This window comes from Platalea leucorodia (assembly GCF_965183815.1).
Source record: "Platalea leucorodia genome assembly, chromosome: 3".
NCBI lineage: Eukaryota > Metazoa > Chordata > Aves > Pelecaniformes > Threskiornithidae > Platalea > Platalea leucorodia.
Window position 1 is genome coordinate 126477485 of NC_138825.1, and position 12912 is coordinate 126490396.

A 12912-nucleotide genomic window follows, 5' to 3' on the forward strand; every position below is an offset into this window, starting at 1 on the left:
CCTCATGACACATGGGGTGTTTGGGGATTTCACAGTTCCACAGAGAGGATGAATAATGTAACTGGATACAGCCCGAATGCGATAAAATCGTCGACAGAGCGATTGTGACTGTTCCACGCGTGGAAATAGCCGAAAATGCCGGTGAGGAGACCGAGCGGCGGGCCGAGGCCTGCGGGGGACCGTCCGTCACCCCACGCTGCTTACTGAACTTCACGTCCCTGTTCCCCGCCGATCCAAGGCACACTTCAGCCCTTTTGACGCCTAGAGGGACAACAACGCAAGGCGAAGGCCCTTAAGTCCTCCTTGAAGCCTCGTTGGGGAAGGCGACTGGGGAACAAAACCTGACAGGTAATTTCCAGCAGAAAATGCCTCCGCTCGGTGACAGCAGCTCCCGGGGTGAGGGGGGCGAGGGGACCCCAAGCCCGGCGGAGGCCTCTTCGCCGCGGGGAACGGGTCGGGCTGGGGAGGCGTGAGGGGTGGGGAGGGCAGGCCCGGGGCTGAGGCCGCTGCGGGGACATGGAAGACGGCACCAGAGGGGTCCCGGGCCGGCGAGGCCGGGTTTCCCCCCCTCCCAGGCCGCTCTGCCGCTAAGATGGCGCCCGCCTCCCCCTGCCCCTTCCCCGGGGGAGCGGCAGCGGCGGGGCCGCGGCCCCCCCGGCGCCTCCGCCCCGCGGTGCTGCCGCTGCCGCCCGGGCCGGGCCGCGGCGCCGGCGGGGGAGGGAAGATGGCGGCCGGCAGCGACTGAGGGAGGAGGAGGAGGGATCCGGGCCGGGCCGCGGCGGCCTCCTCCGACACCGCCCCCCTCGTCCTCCGTGCCCAGCTCCGCCCCGTCCCGCCGGGAGGGAGAGCGGCGAGCGAGCCGGAGCCCCGCAGCCGCGCCGCGCCGCCCAGGCAAGGGGCCCCGGGTGCCCGGGAGCCCCGCAGCGGGAACCGGGGCCCCCAGCAACGCCCCTCTCCGCCACAGCTCCGGTCACCGCGATCGCGGCGGGGGCTGCTGAGAACCGGCAGCCCCCCCCGGGGCCGCCCCCGCCGCCTGGCCGGGGGAGTCGCTGTCGCGTTGCCCGTTGAGCTCGGCGGCCTCAGCCCCGGCGGGGGGGGAGGCGGCTGTCACCCAGGCAGCGGCGGCAGGTGAGTGGCGCCCGGCCGCGCCGCAGCTGGCGGCGGGGCGGGAGGGAAGGAGGGAGGGAAGGAGGGGAGGGCGGGCGGGCAGGCGAAGCGGGGAAGGGGGGGGGGGGGAGGCCGGGCCGGGGCTCCCCGCTGCCCCGCCGCGCAGGGCGGGGGTGTGTCTGGCGGGGCCGGCACGCCGCCCCCCGCTCCCCGCCGCCCGTCGTAGCCCCCGGCCTGCGGGGAGGCGCAGCTGTCACGGCGGGGGCGGGCGACGGCCCGGCCCCCCGCCCCGGGGCTGCCATGGCGGCGGGCGGAGCGCGGAGGGGCGCCGCGGCCTCCCCCCCCCCCCCCCCCGCCCGCCCTCCGTCCCCCGCGGGGGGCTGAGGAGGGCCGAGCCCCTCCCGCCTCGGGCGGTTAAATCCCAGCCCTCCCTTTCCCAAATACCACCCCCCCGCCCCCCTTATTAATTTAAAGTTGATTAAAAAAGTGAAAAAGCAGTTTTTTCTCCTCACCCCCCCCGCCCCCAGCCCCTTCCCGGCTGGAAGATGGCTGAGGGGAGGCAGCGGGGCCGCGGCCGGGCCTGCGGGGGCCCGCGGACCCCCCTGGGCAGGGAGGACGCTCGGTTCGGCGGTGTTTTAGGTGACAGCTCTTTGTCTGCCTGTGTCATCGTCTGTGCGTGTCCCCCCGCCGTGTGTTGTCAGTGTCCCCCCCAAAACCACCCCACGACCCCGGCAAGGCGGTTCTGGTTGTCAGCGGAGGCAAGTAAGTTCAGCGCTAAGGCAAGCGATGGGTCGGTCAGGGAGAGGCGGAGGTGGCCGTGAGGTACCGGCTGGGTTTTGGGGCCAGCGGAGCGGGGTGGTGTTGTCAGGCGGGGTGTGCGTGGGGAAGCCGGCTCCTCGGAGGGGTTCCCGGCTTCGGGGGGGCTCTGCAGGAGGCTGGTGGTGAAGCTGGCGTCCGCCTCCCCACTCCTAGCAGAGCGCTTGCCCTAAATTTCCTTCCTTTCTCTCTTGGAGACGCGGACCAGCAGCAGATTGCAAATAATCCCAAATACCTGACAGTGCATATGCAAGTGGTAGCCCCGGTTTGTGCAGCGGGGGGGCTGTAGCCGCTGGAATATGACATTTAGCGGTAGAAAAATCTGTTGTGGAAAGGCTGTTTCCTTCCGATGTAGGTTGCTAGACACTCTCAAGCCCTCCAGTTTCCTAGGTGCGTTTTGACCTTTCAGTGGCTGAGAACTGGGTCGTGCGCGTTGGGTGTCGATCTCCTGATTTTCTTTCTTTTTTTTTTTTTTTTTTTGCACCCGAAAGAGCGTGTTTGCGAAGGTGGAAAGGTGTGGAGAGCCGTCTGGGGCTGCCGCTTGCTTCCACTGGAAGCTTCATCAGCGTACGGTAGATATCCAGTTTTCACAACCCAAATACGGCATAGCCAAAAAAAAGAGTGACACAGCAAAGTATATTAAAACTGGAAATTTGGACTCGTGTGGGTGGTGCTTATATGTTCTTCACTCTGTCTCATGGCTCGTATTCTTCGTCGTGCTGGTTTAGACTGTTAAAAAAAAAAAAGACCTGGTTTGTGTGGGCTGGCAGGATATACATATATATGTGTGTGTGTAAAATTTGCATGTGTGTGTGTGTATATATATATATATATAAAAGGAGTAATATACCTGGTGAGTTCTAGTAGCAAGATGGTAAATTTATATGAACAAAAAAAGGATGCTTCGCTTACTTTTCTGGAGATGCGCTGTCCCATTGTAGTTTAAAGGCTGTGATCCGCCTGCAGAATATTTCGGCAAACATGTTATGTGTTCTGAACTCTTTCTGCTCTGGCCATCAGCTTTTTTATACAAGAGAAAGTAAAAAAATATATGTTACGTATGGAAGTATACATAGTATGTGGTGCATTTGTAGCTATATACCTAGGCCTCTTGCACAGCAGCAGGGAGAGAAACATTGTAAACCAGGAAAAGAGAGAGGCAAAGCCACAAATTTTCAGAGAAGCTTGGTAAGTGGTGTAGTATCCGCAGCTTTGCAGCGCTGTTTTGTGAAAATGATTAAAGTTCAAGTTGCCACTTAAGGGGACAAACAGCTCTTGATGGTAGATAATAAACAGTAGTAACTTTGGCAATACTGCACCTGGCTCAAAGCCGATGGGCATGATGAAATGTTAAATCTCAACTTATTTGCTCAAGATGGGTATCTGTTGTTTGAAACATGTTGCCAAACAATATGGCAGCGCAAATCCTTGCTTCCAAAACAAATAGGCTTCCTGAGAGGCGAGCGGGGGGTTTGGCTCTTCAGGCAGGCCTTTACTTCTTATTCACTACGGGCCAACTTTGATTTTTAGCGTGCGTGTTTTCCCCGAGCCTTGCCCTCTGATAATGCTACGACACATGCTCACAACTGCATGACTAATTCATACAATTAGTCATACACTTCCACTGTAGATTTATTGGAGCAATATCGCTGTCATTCTCACGTTGTAAAAGTCTGCGTTTGGGAACATGTGCCCTCTGTTGACTTGCCGTGGGTCTCTTGGCATGGTTGTTGGGTGGGCTGTTACAAATATTCGAAGCCTTTAGGATTGTTAGGCTTCCTTAATTATATAAGCATATTTTCAAGGAACAGATCTGCTGGAGATCAGCACCTTGTTGCTTGCTAATCTGAGGGGGGTAATTTGCATGAGACTTCGCAGGGATTGCCAGAAATGAAGGTGTGAGTGCTACTACTAAAAATATCCCGTCTCCTGCATAAATAGTTTGCCAGTTGAAAACCAGTATATTTTGTATAAGAAAACTATTTATATGACGAGTTATTCTTGTTTTGCTTGGTTGACTGTGTTTCTTTGAAGCGCCGTTCTTATCTCGCTGATCAAAGAGGAGGAATAAAAAAAAAATAGTTTTTAAAGTTAGATTCTGCCTTTAAAGACAGGATTTTAAGCAGGAAGGGCTTGGACTAACAGGTAAATATTTTAACCAGGTATTCCTGAAAGGCCGACGCGGTGTGTAATTCCCCGTAGCATGTGGCCACCACTTCTACATACGAGCTTTAATTGCTGGTAGATACAAACAAGCAATTTTTGTTGGCGGTTCGATGTTATTTGTATTGCTGCAGCATCCAGGAACCCCAGGCACGGACCGGGTTTGCAGTGGGGTAGAAATGATGCAAAATAGAGCGAAAGTGGCCTCTGCTTCCAAAAACTTCCAGCCTAAACTCTATAGAGGTGGAGGAGCGGAGTTGTGACGGGGAAGCAGCTGGATGGTGGTGGGCAGCAGGAGGGTTGGTAGTCGCAGCATATTAGCAGCCTAATATTGAGGTTTTTTGGGTTTTTTTAATAACATTGCAGCGAACCAGCGCTTTATGGTCTGTTGGGAGGTGACTGCCGGCGCCTGGCCGAGCCTCCTGCCTGCCTCCCCACCGCCGGGGCTGATCCAGCCCGTCGGAGCCACGGTGGGCGAGGGAGGATTCACGGGAGCAGCTCTGCTGATCGGTCTGAGAACAGCCAGGAGCTTTCACCTCTTCCCCTGGCGCAGCAGGATCTGGAATAGGATGTTTGCTTGTAGCTGCAATATTAAAAATTATGGCTTGCTTGTAAATGGCTTCAACTCTTTGCATACCTGGCCTCGCAGATGTGAGTCAGGGTGATGCAGAACAGGTTTTTACCACTACAGCAGCATCTCCGTGTAAAGTTGACCATTTTAAATGCTGCGGCTTTGCTGTGGGACAAATTTTGAAGCACTCGGAGGCCTGGTCTAGGTATAAAGGATGTGTCAGCACCATGCGCTTTACCTGGGCTGCTGTCATTTACAAAGGAAAAAAAAACTGCTGAACTGGTTTGGAGGTTCTTTAAGCCTGAACTAATTTACCTGGCTGGGAATGTAGGTTAGAAACTAGGCTTCGCTTGGCTTTGGGCTAGAGCCAGTACGCTCCGCAGGGAAAACGCAGGCTAAATAGCTTCTGCGCTGATAATCCTGCGATACTGTTCCTGGTGTTTCCCCTGAAAAGATAGGTAGGTTCTCGTGTGGTTGACCCAATTGACTGGGAAGTAACTCCAACGCGTCTCGGCACAAGGAGCAGCGGGATGTTTCCCTTAGATGCCCTTGGGTGAGTGGGGGGAAAAACGAGGACGGGTTTTCGTGCACAGGCCTTGCAGTGAGAATCCTCACCCAAGCGCTTGGGTCTGATGGACAGGGTTGCGTGGCCTAAACTAGGTAGATTTGCTAACCAACTTAGGTAAATCTGCACATAGATATTCTTAAATCTGTTTAAACCTGCTTACTGGTTTATTACGTTCTGTAAGCTGAGGCAAGCTACCCTGGCAGTCGTGTTTAAACCAGCCTGTGTCCACGCAGAGATTTGCCTTGATTTAGTGAAGCTGATGCAAGTTGGTGAGTTACAGGAAGGTGATCTAGGAAGGGAAAACAGTGCAGTGAATATATAAGTCAACAGTTTGCTGACTTGCCTGGGTTCGTGAACTCTACAGTATCCATATTTTGCTCTAAGGATCCACAAATTGTCAGCCTCTTAAAGCTGATCGGGGAGGGGCTCGTAAATGTGTTTGTATTTTTCTGCAGAGGGAAAAGATCCTTAAGTGTTAGGTCCTGTTTTAAACAAGTGTCAGAAATGTCCCCATCAAGGCTGATCCTGCAATTAGCTATTCTGGAACACAAATCATTAAAATGTCTATTTTGAGCTATTTATGTTTATTTTGTGTTTATTTTTAATTCTCTCTCATGGAATATGCTATGAAACAAGCTTGAAACAGCGTTTCTTTGGCTTAAGTTTTCCTCCCCTTTTTAATGTGACATCTGAAATCCCAAAGGTCCCATTTTTTTGGATTTTCAGAGTGTGAAGACTTCAAAAATAAGGCAATATGCCAGGCAAGGCAAGAAGTAGGCTTGTTTTTTGTATTCATATGATGAAATTATGAATGAGGAACTGTTTAAACCCCAAACAGATCAGTAGCTTTCCTACGTATGTGGAATGCACGTTGTGAATGGAGGGGTAAGTTTAGAATCACAACACTCCCCTGGGATCAAATGATATTAAATGATATCACGCAATATCGAAATGGTTAGGTGTTGATAACGTTATACACCGAAGGTTAGTGGTTTCTCCTGTAGGCAGCATATGCTGTCTCTGGAAATAAGGGCCTCGGGAGGGGAGAGAGATTCCAGCCCACAGCACGGTGATCCCCTGTCCAGAAGGTTTCAGAATAGTATTTGCTGTTTCAATCATAAAAAAAAAAAGTAGGTATTATAATCCGTCAGTAAACCGGCACCGAGAGTTTCACAATGAAAAGTAAAAATCTTTTTCTCTTTTATTTTGCCTTTTCTGTTAACATTGTGTAACTCCCGGATTGAAGAAATAGGAGAGAAAAGCCCTGAACTTTTCAGACCATTAAATCAGATTCATATGTAAATTGTACAAGAAATCTCGCAGCTCAGACTCCTTAACTTCTCTTTCTTCTTATTGCCTGTGAAGACCGTACTTACTACCTATCCTTCCTCTCTTCTCTCCCCCAGAGCCTGTGTTTTGCTCTTCATCTGAGACTTTGCATCCAGCTTTATCAACATACGTCAGGGATCTTGAACAAGTTGAGAGATGAACTTTTTAGTGGAAGTGCTAGTCAGCCTCTGTCTTTGAAGTTTTTTTTAACAAAAGTCTGACTAACCTGAAAAGGATTTTGACGCATGCTTGTGACCAGTTATTTTAAATCATACTGGAAAAATCGTGCGTGAAAATAAACAACTGGCTAGAGTTAAACCTGTTGTAGGCTGGGCGCGTAAGCTTGATCCCTTTGTCTTTCACGTGTTTCTTAAATGCAATTACTGACGAGATGAGTCCTGGGTCTTCCCACTAATTCTGTAAACAGCTGGCAGTTATGCTACCTGTTTCTTTTTTATGAGCAGAGATTTCCAAGCAGAGTTTTAACAGGGAAGCTTGGCAGGATGAGTTCACCAGACTTTCTTCCATGCTCCAGTTGCGAATGGCGCTCAGCGGAAAGGTGAATACCAGACAAGTATTTTTTAATGATGGAAGATGCTGCGTTAGGACTGAAGGAATGATAACTGGACACTCTGGAAATATTTACAATAGAAACATTTACAGCAGAACCCAATAGATCATGCTGCATTATTATACGACTCGTAAGTTCAAATTTAATAATGAAATGCTGCATGCACAGTATTGCTGAGGACATGAAACTTGAGTGTTTACAATGTGCTTATATCTCAACTTACTGTAAAGTTGAGCACAGAGTCCTAATGTGTATTGAAATGTAATTAGTGTGACGCTTAATTTGCTATTGTGTGAGTAGTTGGAATTTCTTGGAATGGAACTGATGTGTAAAATACCTTTGTTTGTGTCTCCAAATGTCATTTTGAGAATGTTGGTTTATGGAATAAGTGAGAGCCGCCGGTGAAGGATCAGGCAAAACACCGTGTTATGCGGGCCTCTCTGACTCACAGGGTAGGAATAAGGACTGAAACCAGCTCTGCCTTTGGCAGCACGTAACTCTTGCTTTCTTTTAAATTAAGGTTATGAAAATCCGGCGTTTCAGAATATGCTTTGTATTTATACTGTTTGCAAGCTTTCTTGGTACCTCTCAGCTGTATCCTATTGTCCCAGCAAGGATTTTTCTATAGAGGTCGTTTTTAAGTGTTCTTTGTGAAAAAACTTCTATGTGAATTTTCCCTGGGTGCCTGAAATCGCATTCCCAGATTCATATTTTGGTGTAAACAGATTGCCTTCAGTGTGGAATATCCACGGAAGGCTTAGTGGAAGTTGTGGGATCCCAGCACCTCTGACAGCTAGATTAATAGTTATGTCCTTAACCTTTAAAGCAGTTTACCCAGACTTGACGGAGTTGGCATGAAGTTCTGTGTTTTTGAAGATGCAATGGTGATAATCCCTTTGAAGGCCCAAAATAAATGAGAAAAAGCTTTAATGAATTTAAAAATGCCATTGAAAATAGCATTTGGCCTGATTTTACGCTTTTGTTGTTGTTGGAAACGGAAACAATATTGTATATACAAAGCTCACTGTATGGAAAATAACTATCTGGGAAATATACTTTACTTTATTTTTCAAATACAGTGAAAATGGAAAAATAAACTACCTAAACTCTATTAATTAAATCTGTTTCCATGTGACATAATGTGGTAATTTAATATAGTTTTCTGATACTGTTGTGGATGAAATATGTTTCAATACAGCATATCAAAAAAAGAACAGTTTGATATTGCAGACTAGAACCAAAACCTGGGAAGTTCCATTAAATCAAAAAGCTATTTCGTTTGTAAAGCTGAACATTCAAAAGTTAGGAAAAACAGATGCAACTGTAATTATAATTTTGTAGCCACATGATATTTTTCCATAGATTCTCTGACTTATTCACTGTATGGGTTGGACTAACAAAGTGGAACGGATTAAGGTTGCACAGATGACCATAAATCTGTTGCTCTATAATTTTTAGTGCTTGATTTTGCAACCTACTTAATTTTCTTCTAATGTTTTTAGATGAAAAGCTGCTTTATGACATTCATTTTTGATACGAGCGAAGCATCGCACATATACTGGCTACTTTTTGTAATGCCCCTGCAAGACAAAGAAATATTCCAATTTCGGTGCTTGTTTTTTCGGGTGAATAAAACAGAATCACAGCAATTGGATAATTCGCCCAAGTAGCAGGGTGTTCGTACAAGGGACTTGACAGGTTATTCTCAAGTACCCGGTGCACTCGACTGCTCTGGTTGTATATATAGATTTATTAAATTGGGTGCAACTTTCCTTGAATTTGCCAGCAAACCTCAAAAGGCTTGCCTCCAGCAGCCTCAGCGTCATCAACAAGTAGCTCTGATGACAGGCATCCGATGGCTTTCGTTCTTGAGAGCAGAGGTTCCCAAACTGTGGCACGCACACGCTCGTGGTATCCAGGCTACTTCGAAACAGGGTATTTTGCCACCTGAAGGCAATAATTCCCGATGCCGAGTGTGAGTAAGCGATTGCGGGACCCTCGGTGTAGCGCTCGGGAGTTGTCAGCACCTGCGGAGAGCCTTAAAATTGGGGTTTGCAGGTGTGCTCGCACTTCTGATTGAGATCGTGGGGCAGCGAGGACGGAGATGGTGGATGGGGATGTGCAGCGAGTCCTGCTTTGGGAAGCTGGGGTGAGCGTGGAAGATGGGGAGCAAATTTGGCATTCGGTGTTAGGGAGGTGGGGCAGTGTCATAGGTTGGTCGGGCCAGGGCAGCAGGGCTGGGGGGTGCAGAAAGAGAATAAATGACGTTTTTATGTCCTGGTTTGTGGAGAATGCGGTGTGCTTTTTAGGTGGGGTGGGGACAGCACTGGGATTTTTGTTTTGGGGTGCAGAAAAGTTGATGACCAAGTCCTGCCGGGAGAAACGTCATCCAGTAGTAGGGCAGGAAGGGAGAGTCTGGTTTGGGAGGCCGAGCGCGTGCGTACGTCACTAAAAAAGCAGAAACACGTTGCCGCTGATGGCCTCCAAAAAAACTTCAGCCTTAGTTCCCAAACTTAGAACAGCCCTGCTTGTCGCTGTGGTTGTTGACTTGCTTACAGGTGTGCGTGCATGGTGCTACGTGCAAGGAGAGCTGGATTCCTGAATTCCTACCCTTGCCACAGAATGTATGATTACAGAGATACCGTGGACTTCTTGAAAACAGTATTAAATAACTTCTGAGGGCTTTTTAAGGAGGTATTTTAAAACCAAGAAGCATGCTTTTACTCTCGGGTTTCCTCCTGGATGCTGGAAAATACCTACCTTCGGTAATTCATACCTTTCGCGTGCAACTGGCGGGCTGGAAATAAACTCTTCGGGGTTTGTAAAAACAGTTTAAACGAATCCAGTTAAACAAGATTTAAGTTTCACTGCAGAAGTTTAAAGTGCGAGGGGAAAATACACAGAACAGCTGTTAAAAATAACAAAAAAAAAGCAACAACCCCCCCCAAGATTATTAGCCTGGAAATGTTTTCCTCCCTCTGTGCTGCCCGTTTGTCTGCTGACGGGGAAAACTTTGATACTAAATCTACCGGAGGTTGCACCACTCCATCTGCCCCCGCAGTCGTGTCTTGCTGCAAATTTATGCCCCTTTGAGAACTCCTGCTTGTTGAAACAAAGCCCCTCGCTGTCCAGAGACTACTGGGGACTTCTTATAAGTGCAAGCATCATCTCTGGAGAGCAGGAAAGTATTCCCATTTCACAGATGGGCACAGGCTCGTCCGGCTTGCCACGGGGAAATTTGGAGATCCGGTATTTGGCCCTTGTATCCGCATTTACTCATTGAACAGTTGGTCTACAGCATTTAGCTTTTGGTTTAAATAGTCTAAATCCAATATAGCAATATAATTTTAATTTGTTTACTAAGAGAGTTCTTCAGATAGGCCTCCCAAAGTGCGAGGAATAAGAAACAACTGCTACTTGAAGACAGAAGAGCTGGGTTCGTTTCAAGCTGTTTAAAAGCCTTCAGTTCAGAGATAAGTGCGTATTTTACATCCCGATCAGCAAGTTATAATGAGATTTAGAGCACTAAATGAGTTCTCTCCTAACCCACAGGATGATGCATGTGCCTCAGCGCAGAGCTATTGTTCTCATCAGCCCTTGCCGGTGAAATAATTTAGGAAATTGTGATATGCTGCAAACTGGATTTAATCAGCAAGTAGTTTCCACCTTCAGAAGATGACTTAGGTAGATATAAGGCATTTCTCAACGTCCACAAAGGTTTCTGCACAAGGGAAGTAGTCCTTGTGTTCCTAGCAGTGAAAAAGGGCTATCTGGAACTTCAAACCCGTGAACAGGCTGTAGGATTAAGTGTTCTCTGTTGTGATGAGTGGAAGTTACATCTTCCAAGTGCTGGGAATTTCTAAAAGGCTGTTCTGTTTCTCCATCAGTAGAAGATAATGAAAGAGTACAAGTGAGGAAGGGTCATGGTAGAGGAGACAAACATGGAAAGCGGGAGGAGAGCTGCTGCTTTCCCGTCGAGCAGTGAGGAGGAGAGGGTCTTCGCAAAAATGCTCATAGGATCCGTGTAGATTGATCCACCCGTGGCAGGATGGTCGTTCACTGGCAGGGTGGAGTGGACGCATCGATCATTTTGACTCAAACGTATTCAAAGGATTTGAATTTGTCTTCAGGTGGTGGCAGAGGTTCCTCTCCTCATCCAGCGGTTGCATTCAGCTGGTTCTTGAAATTCTTATAACGTGGTCTTGAGCGTGGTGGAGGTGGAATAACACAGTATCGCACCTGGGGGAAGGCACCGCGCTGCTTTGCGAGGGCATTAGATCACTTGCGTAGAAAGGTCAGGCATCCGTGGCCGTCAATTTATATCATCAAGACTCCTTGTCCAAGCCTTGAGCTCTTTCCATCCCCCTGCTCACAGCAGATTGTCAAAATTGAAGATGGTCTTTCTCCTCTTTTGCAGTCGGTTGTGTTTCCAGAGAGGTTTTTGTTTTTTTTTTTTTTTCCTGGAGTATTGAAACCAAGCTTTGTTTATTCCAGGCTCGTTTCCTACTTTACTGCATAAGGCTACCACATACTCGGTTCAAGGTCCCTGAAAATGTTATGAACAGTCTTATCTCTGTAAGCTCCTTGAATACGTCACAGGTTTTGTGTACCTGGCCATTTTGAACCTCATCCTCATTAAAAAAAGAAATAAAAGCCCTTATCTTTTTTTCTCTAAAATGACCTATGAGAATTCTCATGTGGGAGCAAATTAGTATGCATGTACTCGGAGACGTGGCTGGCTGGTGCACAGGCACAGATTTGCTAAAGAAACACAGAACTCGGAAACGCAGACGCTAGTTGGATTGACATCACTGGATATTGCTGTCTATAGAATAATTTATCTGGGTTTTATCTTTTTTTTTTTTTCCCCCTCACTGGTGGGTAGAGCTCTCGGGCCTCATTTTGAGTACCTATTTCAGTCATTTATGTTATGAAATGGTAAAAAGATGATCCAAACCTTATCTGTTAAGTCAGTACAGAAGGGTCTGAACTAACTGGTGATTGCTCGTGTGCAGACTGAGGATCTGCTGCTGTTTGCTAAAGAACATTTTATGTTTCGTTGCTTTGAGATGGCTCAAAACCCGATTTTTTTTTTGGCTTAAGTAATTTGCTTGTCCTCCTTCATGATTTTACTCCCATCAAAAATTAACAAGTATGTCACTTCCCTGTATCAAGGATTAATTAGCTGATCACAAAGCACTTTGAACATAACTGCAAAACATTACTAAGGTAATTTAAACCAAAGTCCTCGCTTTTTAAAGGGAGAGGAGTTGAACTTGCCTCCCCCTTCTCCCCTCCCCAAGAGGCTTTGCCCTACCTGCATTTCCTAAGAGTTACCCTCGTGCTGCTGTGGGTGAATTACTTCTCACGACGACTGCGTCCTTCTGAAGGATTTTTGGTGTACCAAAAGGCTGGAATTCTCCCTAAAAATCTAGGGCTTGTTAGAGAGGAGAAGAAAGTCTATATAAAATACCGTCTTCGCACTCGCTTTGGAATCACAACTGCTCCTGCTGGGCTTCTGAGATAGACTTGAAAAGGCATCTTGGCTTGCATTATAGGTTAATCCAAATAAACGTTTAGTAAGTAATAGCAGTAATTAGTATTTATAATGAGGTAGTAACAGGCAACCTGAATTAGCCCAAGCTCCCATTGTGCCTGAAACTAAACAAACAAATAAGCTACTTAGGGAGGGACTGCCATGATTCAAGTATATTTGTCATTTCTTGTCTTACCTCTGAAATGTCGGGTAACGTGATATTTAGTACAGTTTTTTTTAGTCATGTAAGC

At 47.7% G+C, this 12912-nt stretch overlaps 1 protein-coding gene across 3 annotated transcripts in view; it reads left to right on the top strand.

Annotated features, from left to right (window-relative positions):
- The first annotated feature begins 880 nt into the window (after positions 1 to 880).
- NCOA1 (nuclear receptor coactivator 1) overlaps positions 881 to 12912 on the top strand; it is a 185491-nt gene continuing 173459 nt past the window's right edge. For all 3 annotated transcript variants that reach the window (XM_082307544.1, XM_082307545.1, XM_082307546.1), the window contains exon 1: positions 881 to 1128. The gene's annotated coding sequence lies outside the window, so the exon portion shown is untranslated. The remainder of the gene's footprint in view (positions 1129 to 12912) is intronic.